Consider the following 15413-nt stretch of genomic DNA (forward strand, 5'->3'; position numbering starts at 1 on the left):
GACTGAGAGGAGTGGGATGCAGTGACAGAGGGAAGTGGGGTGTACTGAGTGGGGGGACTGGGAGTTAGTGACTGTTGTACGGTCAGGAATGACAGAGCAGAGCGACATTATTGAGTTTCAGGCTGAATAAATGAAGTGAATCATTTTCTAAACTTTCCTACAAGTAAAAGCTCTGTTGAGGTGATCCACACTCTGTAATCTCCCATGTCTCCTTACTTCATTGCGGCTCCAGGGCCAACACCACCTCCGGAATCTGTGGAACACTTGACTCGAGAATCGACTGTCCCTGCATCATCGAGCCCAACAGGATCTGGAATAACATGTATCGGTCTGGAGGGAATATTATACAAAAATCTTCAGCAATATGATCGTTACAATATCACACTGAAGTGGGTGGGATGGAGAGACTGAGGGGAGTGAAATTAAGTTAATGACGGGGGGCCAGGTATAGTAACAGAGGGGAGTGGGTATTTGTGACTGAGGGAACTGTGATTTAGAGACAGAGGGGAGTGGGATTGCCTGACTGAGGAGAGTGGGACACAGTGGCTGAGGAGAGTGGGATGCAGTGACAGAGGACAGTGGGATGCAGTGACAGAGGACAGTGGGATGCAGTGACAGAGGACAGTGGGATGCAGTGACAGAGGGGAGTGGGATGCAGTGACAGAGGGGAGCGGGATGCAATGACAGAGGGGAGCGGGATGCAGTGACAGAGGGGAGTGGGATGCAGTGACAGAGGGGAGTGGGATGCAGTGACACAGGGGAGTGGGATGCGGTGACAGAGGGGAGAGGGATGCGGTGACAGAGGGAAGTGGGATGCGGTGACAGAGTGGAGTGTGATGCAATGACTGAGGGGAATGGGATGCAGTGACAGAGGACAGTGGGATGCAGTGACAGAGGACAGTGGGATGCAGTGACAGAGGGGAGTGGGATGCAGTGACAGAGGGGAGCGGGATGCAGTGACAGAGGGGAGCGGGATGCAGTGACAGAGGGGAGTGGGATGCAGTGACACAGGGGAGTGGGATGCAGTGACAGAGGGGAGAGGGATGCGGTGACAGAGGGAAGTGGGATGCGGTGACAGAGTGGAGTGTGATGCAATGACTGAGGGGAATGGGATGCAGTGACAGAGGAGAGTGAGATGCAGTGTCTGAGTGGAGTGGGATGCAGTGACAAAGGGGGGTGGGTGAAGTGACTGAGGTGTAGTGAGTGAGGATAGTGGGATGCAGTTGCAGAGGGGAGTTGGGTGTAGTGAGCGAGGTGACTGGGAGTTAATGACTGTTGTCAGGAATGACAGAGCAGAGTAACATTGGTGAGTTTCAGGCTGAATAAATGAAGTGAATCATTTTCTAAACCTTCCTACCAAGTAAAAGCTCTGTTGAGGTGATCCACACTCTCCAATCTCCCATGTGTCCTTCCTTCATTGCAGATCCAGAGACAATACCAACTCTGAAATCAGATCAACGCTCAACTCGAAAAACCTCTGTTCATGCATCATCGAGCCCAGCAGCATCTGGAATAACAGGTATCGATCTGGAGGGATAGTCAACAAAAATCTTCACACAATATGATCGTTGTAATCTCGTTCTGAACGGATTGGGATGAGAGACTGAGGGGAGTGGGATGTCTTGATTGAGGTGAGTGGGATATAGTGGCTGAGGTGAGTGGGATGTAGTTCATGAGTGAGGTGGTATGTAGTCACTAGGGGAAATGGGATGTAGTGGTGGAGAGGAGTGAGATGCAGTGACACAGGGGTGTGGGATGTAAGGATTGCAGGGAATGAAGGTGAGTGAATAAGGGGAGTGGGATGTAGTGACTGAGGGCTGTGGGGTTTTGTGACTGAGGAGAATGGCATGTAGTGACTGATGGGAGAGGGATGTAGTGATTGAGGGAAACTGATGTAGTGACTGAGGGGATTTGGATGTAGTGCCTGAAGGGAGTGGGATGTCGTGACTGAGGGGAGTGGAATGTAGTGACTGTGGGAACTGGGATGTCATGATTGAGGGAAATGCATGTAGTGACTGTGGGAACTGGGTCGTGGTGACTGAGGGGAGTGGGGTGTAGTGAGTGAGGGGAATGGGAGTGTGTGACTGTTGTACAGTCAGGAATGACAGAACAGAGTGACACTGGTGAGTTTCAGGCTGAATAAATGAAGTGAATCATTTTCTAAAGTTTCCTGCAAGTAAAAGCTTTGTTTAGGGGATCCACACTCCGAAATCTCCCATGTCTCCTTGCTTCATTGAAGAGACAGGGAGAACACAGACTGTGGAATCTGTGGTACATTCAACTGAAAAATTCACTGTCCCTGCATCATCGAGCCCAACATGATCTGGAAAAGCAAGTGTCAGTCTGGAGGGAATATCCTACAAAAGATCTTCACACAATATGGTTGATGGAATCTCATATTGAAGGGAGTGGGATGCAGTGACAGAGGGGAGTGGGATGCAGTGACAGAGGGCAGTGGATGCAGTGACAGAGGGGAGTGGATGCAGTGACAGAGGGGAGTGGGCTGCTGTGACAGAGGGGATTGGGATGCAGTGACAGAGGGGAGTAGGATGCAGTGACAGAGGGGAGTGGATGCAGTGACAGAGGGGAGTGGGCTGCTGTGACAGAGGGGAGTGGGATGCAGTGACAGAGGGGTGTGGGATGCAGTGACAGAGGGGAGTTGGATGCAGTGACAGAGGGGAGTGGGATGCAGTGACAGAGGGGAGTGGGATGCAGTGACAGAGGGGAGTGGGATGCAGTGACAGAGGGGAGTGGGATGCAGTGACAGAGGGGAGTGGGATTCAGTGACAGAGGGGAGTGGGATGCAGTGACAGAGGAGAGTGGGATGCAGTGACTAAGGGGAGCGGGATGGAGTGGCTTAAGGGAGTAGGATGGAGTGGCTGAGGGGAGTGAAAGTAAGTGAGTGATGGTGGGGGAAGAAAGTGAGTGAGGGGAGTGGGATGCAGGGTCTGAGGGGAGTGGGATGTAGTGACTGATGGGAGTGAGATACAAGGACTGAGTGGACTGGGACGCACTGAGTAAAGGGAGTGGGATGCAGGGACTAAGGTGAGTGGGATGTAGTGACTGAAGGGAATGGGATGCAGGGACTGAGAGGACTGGGATGTAGTGAGTGACGGGAGTGGGATGCAGGAACAGAGCGGAGTGGGATGTAGTGAGTGAAGGGAATGGGATGCAGGGACTGAGGTGACTGGGAGACTAGGTTGTAGTGAGTGAAGGGAGTGGGATGCAGGGACAGAGCGTAGTGGGATGTAGTGAGTGAGGAGATGGGAATTATTGACTGTTGTATTGTCAGGAATGACAGAGCAGAGTGACATTGGGGAGTTTCAGGCTGTATATATAATGAAGTGAATCATTTTCTAAACTTTTCTACCAATTAATGCTCTCTTCAGGTGATCTGTGCTCTGCAATGTCTCACGTCTCTTTACTTCATTTCAGATCCAGGGACAACGCCAACACTGACAGCTGAGGAACAGTCGGCTTGAAAATCCACTGTACCTGCAGTATCGAGCCCAGCAGCATTGGAATAACAGGTATCGATCTGGAGGGATATTCAACAAAAATCTTCACACAATATGATCGTTGTAAACTCGTACTGAATGGATTGGCATTGAGAGACTGAGGGGAGTGGGATGTCGTGACTGAGGTGAGTGGGATATAGTGGCTGAGGTGAGTGGGATGTAGTTCATGAGTGAGGTGGCATGTAGTCACTAGGGGAAGTGGGATGTAGTGGTGGAGAGCAGTGAGCTGCTGTGACACAGGGGTGTGGGATATAATGATTGCAGGGAATGAAGGTAAGTGAATAAGGGGAGTGGGATGTAGTGACTGAGGGCTGTGGGGTTTTGTGACTGAGGGGAATGGGATGTAGTGACTGATGGGAGAGTGATGTAGTGATTGAGGGAAACGAATGTAGTGACTGAGAGGAGAGGGATGTAGTGATTGAGGGAAACTGATGTAGTGACTGAGGGGATTTGGATGTAGTGCCTGAAGGGAGTGGGATGTCGTGACTGAGGGCAGTGGAATGTAGTGACTGTGGGAACTGGGATGTCATGATTGAGGGAAATGCATGTAGTGACTCAGGGAACTGGGACGTGATGACTGAGGGGAGTGGGGTGTAGTGAGTGAGGAGACTGGGAGTGTGTGACTGTTGTACAGTCAGGAATGACAGAACAGAGTGAAACTGGTGAGTTTCAGGCTGAATAAATGAAGTGAATCATTTCCTAAAGTTTCCTGCAAGTAAAAGCTTTGTTTAGGGGATCCACACTCTGAAATCTCCCATGTCTCCTTACTTCATTGAAGAGCCAAGGAGAACACGGACTCTGGAATCTGTGGAATATTCAACTGAAAAATTCACTGTCCCTGCATCATCGAGCCCAACATGATCTGGAAAAGCAAGTGTCAGTCTGGAGGGAATATCCTACAAAAGACCTTCACACAATATGGTTGATGGAATCTCATATTGAAGAGAGTGTGATGCAGTGACAGAGGGGTGTGGGATGCAGTGACAGAGGAGAGTGGGATGCAGTGACTAAGGGGAGCGGGATGGAGTGGCTTAAGGGAGTAGGATGGAGTGGCTGAGGGGATTGAAAGTAAGTGAGTGATGGTGGGGGAGGAAAGTGAGTGAGGGGAGTGGGATGCAGGGTCTGAGGGGAGTGGGATACAAGGACTGAGTGGACTGGGACGCACTGAGTAAAGGGAGTGGGATGCAGGGACTAAGGTGAGTGGGACGTAGTGACTGAAGGGAATGGGATGCAGGGACTGAGAGGACTGGGATGTAGTGAGTGACGGGAGTGGGATGTAGTGAGTGAAGGGAATGGGATGCAGGGACTGAGGTGACTGGGAGACTAGGATGTAGTGAGTGAAGGGAGTGGGATGCAGGGACAGAGCGGAGTGGGATGTAGTGAGTGAGGAGATGGGAATTATTGACTGTTGTATTGTCAGGAATGACAGAGCAGAGTGACATTGGGGAGTTTCAGGCTGTATATATAATGAAGTGAATCATTTTCTAAACTTTTCTACCAATTAATGCTCTCTTCAGGTGATCTGTGCTCTGCAATCTCTCACGTCTCTTTACTTCATTGCAGATCCAGGGACAACGCCAACACTGACAGCTGAGGAACAGTTGGCTTGAAAATCCACTGTACCTGCAGTATCGAGCCCAGCAGCATTGGAATAACAGGTATCGATCTGGAGGGATATTCAACAAAAATCTTCACACAATATGATCGTTGTAAACTCGTACTGAATGGATTGGCATTGAGAGACTGAGGGGAGTGGGATGTCGTGACTGAGGTGAGTGGGATATAGTGGCTGAGGTGAGTGGGATGTAGTTCATGAGTGAGGTGGCATGTAGTCACTAGGGGAAGTGGGATGTAGTGGTGGAGAGCAGTGAGCTGCTGTGACACAGGGGTGTGGGATATAATGATTGCAGGGAATGAAGGTAAGTGAATAAGGGGAGTGGGATGTAGTGACTGAGGGCTGTGGGGTTTTGTGACTGAGGGGAATGGGATGTAGTGACTGATGGGAGAGTGATGTAGTGATTGAGGGAAACGAATGTAGTGACTGAGAGGAGAGGGATGTAGTGATTGAGGGAAACTGATGTAGTGACTGAGGGGATTTGGATGTAGTGCCTGAAGGGAGTGGGATGTCGTGACTGAGGGCAGTGGAATGTAGTGACTGTGGGAACTGGGATGTCATGATTGAGGGAAATGCATGTAGTGACTCAGGGAACTGGGACGTGATGACTGAGGGGAGTGGGGTGTAGTGAGTGAGGAGACTGGGAGTGTGTGACTGTTGTACAGTCAGGAATGACAGAACAGAGTGAAACTGGTGAGTTTGAGGCTGAATAAATGAAGTGAATCATTTTCTAAAGTTTCCTGCAAGTAAAAGCTTTGTTTAGGGGATCCACACTCTGAAATCTCCCATGTCTCCTTACTTCATTGAAGAGCCAAGGAGAACACGGACTCTGGAATCTGTGGAATATTCAACTGAAAAATTCACTGTCCCTGCATCATCGAGCCCAACATGATCTGGAAAAGCAGGTGTCAGTCTGGAGGGAATATCCTACAAAAGACCTTCACACAATATGGTTGATGGAATCTCATATTGAAGAGAGTGTGATGCAGTGACAGAGGGGTGTGGGATGCAGTGACAGAGGAGAGTGGGATGCAGTGACAGAGGAGAGTGGGATGGAGTGGCTTAAGGGAGTAGGATGGAGTGGCTGAGGGGAGTGAAAGTGAGTGATGGTGGGGGAAGAAAGTGAGTGAGGGGAGTGGGATGCAAAGTCTGAGGGGAGTGGGATACAAGGACTGAGTGGACTGGGACGCACTGAGTAAAGGGAGTGGGATGCAGGGACTAAGGTGAGTGGGATGTAGTGACTGAAGGTAATGGGATGCAGGGACTGAGAGGACTGGGATGTAGTGAGTGACGGGAGTGGGATGCAGGAACAGAGCGGAGTGGGATGTAGTGAGTGAAGGGAATGGGATGCAGGGACTGAGGTGACTGGGAGACTAGGATGTAGTGAGTGAAGGGAGTGGGATGCAGGGACAGAGCGGAGTGGGATGTAGTGAGTGAGGAGATGGGAATTATTGACTGTTGTATTGTCAGGAATGACAGAGCAGAGTGACATTGGGGAGTTTCAGGCTGTATATATAATGAAGTGAATCATTTTCTAAACTTTTCTACCAATTAATGCTCTCTTCAGGTGATCTGTGCTCTGCAATCTCTCACGTCTCTTTACTTCATTTCAGATCCAGGGACAACGCCAACACTGACAGCTGAGGAACAGTCGGCTTGAAAATCCACTGTACCTGCAGTATCGAGCCCAGCAGCATTGGAATAACAGGTATCGATCTGGAGGGATATTCAACAAAAATCTTCACACAATATGATCATTGTAAACTCGTACTGAATGGATTGGCATTGAGAGACTGAGGGGAGTGGGATGTCATGACTGAGGTGAGTGGGATATAGTGGCTGAGGTGAGTGGGATGTAGTTCATGAGTGAGGTGGCATGTAGTCACTAGGGGAAGTGGGATGTAGCGGTGGAGAGCAGTGAGCTGCTGTGACACAGGGGTGTGGGATATAATGATTGCAGGGAATGAAGGTAAGTGAATAAGGGGAGTGGGATGTAGTGACTGAGGGCTGTGGGGTTTTGTGACTGAGGGGAATGGGATGTAGTGACTGATGGGAGAGTGATGTAGTGATTGAGGGAAACGAATGTAGTGACTGAGGGGAGAGGGATGTAGTGATTGAGGGAAACTGATGTAGTGACTGAGGGGATTTGGATGTAGTGCCTGAAGGGAGTGGGATGTCGTGACTGAGGGCAGTGGAATGTAGTGACTGTGGGAACTGGGATGTCATGATTGAGGGAAATGCATGTAGTGACTCAGGGAACTGGGACGTGATGACTGAGGGGAGTGGGGTGTAGTGAGTGAGGAGACTGGGAGTGTGTGACTGTTGTACAGTCAGGAATGACAGAACAGAGTGAAACTGGTGAGTTTCAGGCTGAATAAATGAAGTGAATCATTTTCTAAAGTTTCCTGCAAGTAAAAGCTTTGTTTAGGGGATCCACACTCTGAAATCTCCCATGTCTCCTTACTTCATTGAAGAGCCAAGGAGAACACGGACTCTGGAATCTGTGGAATATTTAACTGAAAAATTCACTGTCCCTGCATCATCGAGCCCAACATGATCTGGAAAAGCAAGTGTCAGTCTGGAGGGAATATCCTACAAAAGACCTTCACACAATATGGTTGATGGAATCTCATATTGAAGAGAGTGTGATGCAGTGACAGAGGGGGGTGGGATGCATCGACAGAGGGGAGTGGGATGCAGCGACAGAGGGGAGTGGGATGCAGCGACAGAGGGGAGTGGGATGCAGCGACAGAGGGGAGTGGGATGCAGTGACAGAGGGGAGTGGGATATAGTGGCTGAGGTGAGTGGGATGTAGTTCATGAGTGAGGTGGTATGTAGTCCCTAGGGCAAGTGGGGTGTAGTGGTGGAGAGGAGTGAGATGCCGTGACACAGGGGAGTGGGATGTAATGATTGCAGGGAATGAAGGTAAGTGAATAAGGGGAGTGGGATGTAGTGACTGAGGGCTGTGGGGTTTTGTGACTGAGGGGAATGGGATGTAGTGACTGATGGGAGAGGGATGTAGTGATTGAGGGAAACTGATGTAGTGACTGAGGGGATTTGGATGTAGTGCCTGAAGGGAGTGGTATGTCGTGACTGAGGGCAGTGGAATGTAGTGACTGTGGGAACTGGGGTGTCATGAGTGAGGGAAATGCATGTAGTGACTCAGGGAACTGGGACGTGGTGACTGAGGGGAGTGGGGTGTAGTGAGTGAGGGGACTGGGAGTGTGTGACTGTTGTACAGTCAAGAATGACAGAACAGAGTGACACTGGTGAGTTTCAGGCTGAATAAATGAAGTGAATCATTTTCTAAACTTTCCTGCAAGTAAAAGCTTTGTTTAGAGGATCCACACTCTGAAATCTCCCATGTCTCCTTACTTCATTGAAGAGCCAAGGAGAACACGGACTCTGGAATCAGTGGACCATTCAACTGAAAAATTCACTGTCCCTGCATCATTGAGCCCAACATGATCTGGAAAAGCAAGTGTCAGTCTGGAGGGAATATCCTACAAAAGATCTTCACACAATATGGTTGATGGAATCTCATATTGAAGAGAGTGGGATGCAGTGACAGAGGGGGGTGGGATGCAGTGACAGAGGTGGGTGGGATGCCGTGACAGAGGGGAGTGGTATGCAGTGACAGAGGGTAGGGATGCAGTGACAGAGGGGAGTGGGATGCAGTGACAGAGGGGAGTGGGATGGAGTGACTAAAGGGAGCGGGATGGAGTGGCTTAAGGGAGTAGGATGGAGTGGTTGAGGGGAGTGAAAGTAAGTGAGTGATGGTCGGGGAAGATAGTGAGTGAGGGGAGTGGGATGCAGGGACTAAGGTGAGTGGGATGTAGTGACTGAAGGGAGTGGGATGCAGGGACTAAGGTGAGTGGGATGTAGTGACTGAAGGGAATGGGATGCAGGGACTAAGGGGAGTGGGATGTAGTGAGTGAAGGGAGTGGGTTGCAGGGACAGAGCGGAGTGGGATGTAGTGAGTGAGGAGACTGGGAATTATTGACTGTTGTATTGTCAGGAATGAGAGAGCAGAGTGACATTGGGGAGTTTCAGGCTGTGTATATAATGAAGTGAATCATTTTCTAAACTTTTCTACCGAGTTAATGCTCTCTTCAGGTGATCTGTGCTCTGCAATCTCTCACGTCTCTTTACTTCATTTCAGATCCAGGGACAACGCCAACACTGAAATCTGAGGAACACTTGGCTTGAAAATCCACTGTACCTGCAGTATCCAGCCCAGCAGCACTGGAATAACAGGTATCGATCTGGAGGGATATTCAACAAAAATCTTCACACAATATGATCGTTGTAAACTCGTACTGAATGGATTGGCATTGAGAGACTGAGGGGAGTGGGATGTCGTGACTGAGGTCAGTGGGATATAGTGGCTGAGGTGAGTGGGATGTAGTTCATGAGTGAGGTGGTATGTAGTCACTAGGGCAAGTGGGATGTAGTGGTGGAGAGGAGTGAGATGCCGTGACACAGGGGAGTGGGATGTAATGATTGCAGGGAATGAAGGTACATGAATAAGCGGAGTGGGACGTAGTGACTGAGGGCTGTGGGGTTTTGTGACAGGGGAATGGGATGTAGTGACTGATGGGAGAGGGATGTAGTGATTGAGGGAAACGGACGTAGTGACTGAAGGGAGAGGGATGTAGTGATTGAGGGAAACTGATCTAGTGACTGAGGGGATCTGGATGTAGTGCCTTAAGGAAGTGGGATGTCGTGACTGAGGGCAGTGGAATGTAGTGACTGTGGGAACTGTGAAGTCATGATTGAGGGAAATGCATGTAATCTTCACACAATATGATCGTTGTAAACTCGTACTGAATGGATTGGCATTGAGAGACTGAGGGAACTGGGACGTGGTGACTGAGGGGAGTGGGGTGTAGTGAGTGAGGGGACTGGGAGTGTGTGACTGTTGTACAGTCAGGAATGACAGAACAGAGTGACACTGGTGTGTTTCAGGCTGAATAAATGAAGTGAATCATTTTCTAAACTTTCCTGCAAGTAAAAGCTTTGTTTAGGGGATCCACACTCTGAAATCTCCCACGTCTCCTTACTTCATTGAAGAGCCAAGGGGAACACGGACTCTGGAATCTGTGGTACATTCAACTGAAAAATTCACTGTCCCTGCATTATCGAGCCCAACATGATCTGGAAAAGCAAGTGTCAGTCTGGAGGGAATATCCTACAAAAGATCTTCACACAATATGGTTGATGTAATCTCATATTGAAGAGAGTAGGATGCAGTGACAGAGAGGGGTGGGATGCAGCGACAGAGGTGGGTGGGATGCAGTGACAGAGCGGAGCGAGATGCAGTGACATAGGGGGGTGGGATGAAGTGAATGAGGGGAGTGAGGTGTAGTGAGTGAGAGGAGTGGGATGCAGTGACATATGCGAGTGGGGTATAGTGTGTGAGGGGACTGGGAGTTAGTGACTGCTGTACAGTCAGGAATGACAGAGCAGAGTGACATTGGAGAGTTTCAGGCGGAATAAATAAAGTGAATAATTTTCTAAACTTTCCTACAAGTACAAGCTCTGTTGAGGTGATTCACACTCTGTAATCTCCCATGTCTCCTTACTTCATTGCGGCTCCAGGGACACCACCAACTCCAGAATCTGTGGAACACTCGACTCGAGAATCCACTGTCCCTGCATCATCGCGCCCTTCAGGATCTGGTATAACTGGTCTCAGTCTGGAGGGGATAATGTACAAAAATCTTCAGCAATATGATCGTTATAATCTCACATTGTGGGATGGAGAGACTGAGGGGAGTGTAATTAAGTGACTGATGGGGGCGGGATATCGTTTCAGAGGGGAGTGGGTATTTGTGACTCAGGGAAATGTGATTCAGAGACAGAGGGGAGTGGGTTGTGCTGACTGAGGAGTGTAGGATACAATGGCTGAGGAGAATTTGATGTAATGAGTGAGTGGAGCCTGATGTTGTTGCTGAGGGGAGTGGGATGCAGTGACTGAATGGAGTGGGATGCAGTGACTGAGTGGAGGGGGAACGCTGTGACAGAGCGGAGCGAGATGCAGTGACATAGGGGGGTGGGATGAAGTGAATGAGGGGAGTGAGGTGTAGTTAGTGAGAGCAGTGGGATGCAGTGACATAGGGGAGTGGGGTGTAGTGAGTGAGGTGACTGGGAGTCAGTGACTGTTGTACTGTCAGGAATGACAGAGCAGAGTAACATTGGTGAGTTTCAGGCGGAATAAATGAAGTGAATCATTTTCTAAACTTTACTACCAAGTAGAAGCTCTGTTGAGGTGATCTGCACTCTGCAATCTCCCATGTCTCCTTACTTCATTGCACATCCAGAGGCAATACCAACTCCGAAATCTGAGGAACGCTCAACTCGAAAAACCACTGTCCCTGCATTTTTGAGCCCAGCAGCATCTGGAATAACCGATATCGATCTGGAGAGGATATTATACAAAAAATCTTCACACAATATGATCGCTGTAAATTTGTACTGAAGGGAGTGAGATGGGGTGACTGAGGGGAATGGGGTGAAGTGAGTGAGGAGAGTAGGGTGTAGTGACTGAGGGGAGCGGGATGGAGTGTCTAAGGGGAGCGGGATGGAGTGGCTGAAGGGAGTAGGATGGAGTGGCTGAGGGGAGTGAAAGTAAGTGAGTGATGGTGGGGGAAGGTAGTGAGTGAGGGGAGTGGGATGCAAGGACTGAGCGGACTGGGACGTACTGAGTGAAGGGAGTGGGATGCAGGAACTGAGGGGAGTGGAATGTAGTGAGTGAGGAGAATGGGAATTAGTGACTGTTGTATTGTCAGGAATGAGAGAGCAGAGTGACATTGGTGAGTTTCAGGCTGTATAAATGATGAAGTGAATCATTTTCTAAACGTTTCTAACAAGTTAATGCTCTCGAGGTGATCCGCACTCTGCAATCTCCCACGTCTCTTTACTTCATTTCAGATCCAAGGACAACGCCAACTTTGAAATCTGCGGAACACTCGACTCGAAAATCCACTGTACCTGCAATATCGAGCCCAGCAGCATCTGGAATAACAGGTATCGATCTGGAGGGATATTCAACAAAAATCTTCACACAATATGATCGTTGTAATCTCGTACTGAACGGATTGGTATTGAGAGACTGAAGGGAGTGGGACGTCGTGATTGAGTTGAGTGGGATATAGTGGCTGAGGTGAGTGGGATATAGTTCGTGAGCGGAGTGGTATGTAGTCTCAAGGGGAAGTGGGATGTAGTGGTGGAGAGGAGTGAGATGCAGTGACACAGGGGAGTGGGATGGATTGATTGCGGGGAATGAAGTTAAGTGAATAAGTGGAATGGGATGTAGTGACTGAGGGGTGTGGGGTTTAGTGACTGAGGAATGTGGGGTTTAGTGACTGATAGGATTTGAATGTAGTGACTGAAGTGAGTGGGATGTAGTGACTGAGGGGAATGGGATGTAGTGATTGAGGGAAACAGATGTAGTGACTCAGGGGAGTGGGATGTAGTGACTGTGGGAACTGGGATGTCGTGATTGAGGGAAATGGTTGTAGTGACAGAGGGAACTGCGATGTGGTGACTGAGGGAACTGGGATGTAGTGACTGAGGGAACTGGGATGTAGTGACTGAGGGGAGATGGATGTCATAACTGTGGGGAGTGAGGTGTAGTGAGTGAGGGACTGGGAGTGAGTGACTGTTGTACAGTCAGGAATGACAGAACAGAGTGACATTGGTGAGTTTCAGGCTGAATAAATGAAGGGAATCATTTTCTAAACTTTCCTACCAAGTAAAAGTTACTGAAGGGAGTGGGATGCAGTGACAGAGGGGAGTGGGATGTAGTTACAGAGGGTAGTGGGAGGCAGTGACAGAGGAGGGTGGGATGTAGTGACGTTGGGGAGTGAGGTGCAGTGACAGAGGGGTATGGGATGAAGTGACTGAGGGGAATGAGATGTAGTGACTGAGAGGAGTGGGATGCAGTGACAGAGGGAAGTGGGGTGTACTGAGTGGGGGGACTGGGAGTTAGTGACTGTTGTACGGTCAGGAATGACAGAACAGAGCGACATTATTGAGTTTCAGGCTGAATAAATGAAGTGAATCATTTTCTAAACTTTCCTGCAAGTAAAAGCTTTGTTTAGAGGATCCACACTCTGAAATCTCCCATGTCTCCTTGCTTCATTGAAGAGACAGGGAGAACACAGACTGTGGAATCTGTGGTACATTCAACTGAAAAATTCACTGTCCCTGCATCATCGAGCCCAACATGATCTGGAAAAGCAAGTGTCAGTCTGGAGGAAATATCCTAAAAAAGATCTTCACACAATATGATTGATGGAATCTCATATTGAAGAGAGTGGGATGCAGTGACAGAGGGGATTGGGATGCAGTGACAGAGGGGAGTGGATGCAGTGACAGAGGGGAGTGGATGCAGTGACAGAGGGGAGTGGGCTGCTGTGACAGAGGGGAGTGGGATGCAGTGACAGAGGGGTGTGGGATGCAGTGACAGAGGGGAGTGGGATGCAGTGACAGAGGGGAGTGGGCTGCTGTGACAGAGGGGAGTGGGATGCAGTGACAGAGGGGTGTGGGATGCAGTGACAGAGGGGAGTGGGATGCAGTGACAGAGGGGAGTGAGCTGCTGTGACAGAGGGGAGTGGGATGCAGTGACAGAGGGGTGTGGGATGCAGTGACAGAGTGGTGTGGGATGCAGTGACAGAGGGGTGTGGGATGCAGTGACAGAGGGGTGTGGGATGCAGTGACAGAGGGGAGTTGGATGCAGTGACAGAGGGGAGTGGGATGCAGTGACAGAGGGGAGTGGGATGCAGTGACAGAGGGGAGTGGGATGCAGTGACAGAGGGGAGTGGGATGCAGTGACAGAGGGGAGTGGGATGCAGTGACAGAGGGGAGTGGGATGCAGTGACAGAGGGGAGTGGGATGCAGTGACAGAGGGGAGTGGGATGCAGTGACAGAGGGGAGTGGGATGCAGTGACAGAGGGGTGTGGGATGCAGTGACAGAGGAGAGTGGGATGCAGTGACTAAGGGGAGCGGGATGGAGTGGCTTAAGGGAGTAGGATGGAGTGGCTGAGAGGAGTGAAAGTAAGTGAGTGATGGTGTGGTAAGAAAGTGAGGAGGGGAGTGGGATGCAGGGTCTGAGGGGAGTGGGATGTAGTGACTGAGGGGAGTGAGATACAAGGACTGAGTGGACTGGGACGCACTGAGTAAAGGGAGTGGGATGCAGGGACTAAGGTGAGTGGGATGTAGTGACTGAAGGGAATGGGATGCAGGGACTGAGAGGACTGGGATGTAGTGAGTGACGGGAGTGGGATGCAGGAACAGAGCGGAGTGGCATGTAGTGAGTGAAGGGAATGGGATGCAGGGACTGAGGTGACTGGGAGACTAGGTTGTAGTGAGTGAAGGGAGTGGGATGCAGGGACAGAGCGGAGTGGGATGTAGTGAGTGAGGAGATGGGAATTATTGACTGTTGTATTGTCAGGAATGACAGAGCAGAGTGACATTGGGGAGTTTCAGGCTGTATATATAATGAAGTGAATCATTTTCTAAACTTTTCTACCAATTAATGCTCTCTTCAGGTGATCTGTGCTCTGCAATCTCTCACGTCTCTTTACTTCATTTCAGATCCAGGGACAACGCCAACACTGACAGCTGAGGAACAGTCGGCTTGAAAATCCACTGTACCTGCAGTATCGAGCCCAGCAGCATTGGAATAACAGGTATCGATCTGGAGGGATATTCAACAAAAATCCTGACACAATATGATCGTTGTAAACTCGTACTGAATGGATTGGCATTGAGAGACTGAGGGGAGTGGGATGTCGTGACTGAGGTGAGTGGGATATAGTGGCTGAGGTGAGTGGGATGTAGTTCATGAGTGAGGTGGCATGTAGTCACTAGGGGAAGTGGGATGTAGTGGTGGAGAGCAGTGAGCTGCTGTGACACAGGGGTGTGGGATATAATGATTGCAGGGAATGAAGGTAAGTGAATAAGGGGAGTGGGATGTAGTGACTGAGGGCTGTGGGGTTTTGTGACTGAGGGGAATGGGATGTAGTGACTGATGGGAGAGTGATGTAGTGATTGAGGGAAACGAATGTAGTGACTGAGGGGAGAGGGATGTAGTGATTGAGGGAAACTGATGTAGTGACTGAGGGGATTTGGATGTAGTGCCTGAAGGGAGTGGGATGTCGTGACTGAGGGCAGTGGAATGTAGTGACTGTGGGAACTGGGATGTCATGATTGAGGGAAATGCATGTAGTGACTCAGGGAACTGGGACGTGATGACTGAGGGGAGTGGGGTGTAG

The 15413-nt window shown here is 49.8% G+C and overlaps 1 long non-coding RNA gene across 8 annotated transcripts in view; it reads left to right on the forward strand.

Annotated features, from left to right (window-relative positions):
- LOC121273882 overlaps positions 1-15413 on the forward strand; it is a 30275-nt gene that overhangs the window by 12570 nt on the left and 2292 nt on the right. For 3 of the 8 annotated variants that reach the window (XR_005942107.1, XR_005942103.1, XR_005942102.1), the window contains 7 exons: positions 1424-1631; positions 3436-3643; positions 5082-5289; positions 6747-6841; positions 9296-9390; positions 12067-12162; positions 14734-14828. This is a non-coding gene — a long non-coding RNA (uncharacterized LOC121273882). Of the gene's footprint in view, positions 1-1423; positions 1632-3435; positions 3644-5081; positions 5290-6746; positions 6842-9295; positions 9504-12066; positions 12163-14733; positions 14829-15413 lie in introns of all 8 variants that reach the window. The other 5 variants (XR_005942106.1, XR_005942109.1, XR_005942104.1 and 2 more) reach the window with 4 other exon arrangements.

This window comes from Carcharodon carcharias (genome assembly GCF_017639515.1).
Source record: "Carcharodon carcharias isolate sCarCar2 chromosome 27 unlocalized genomic scaffold, sCarCar2.pri SUPER_27_unloc_2, whole genome shotgun sequence".
NCBI lineage: Eukaryota > Metazoa > Chordata > Chondrichthyes > Lamniformes > Lamnidae > Carcharodon > Carcharodon carcharias.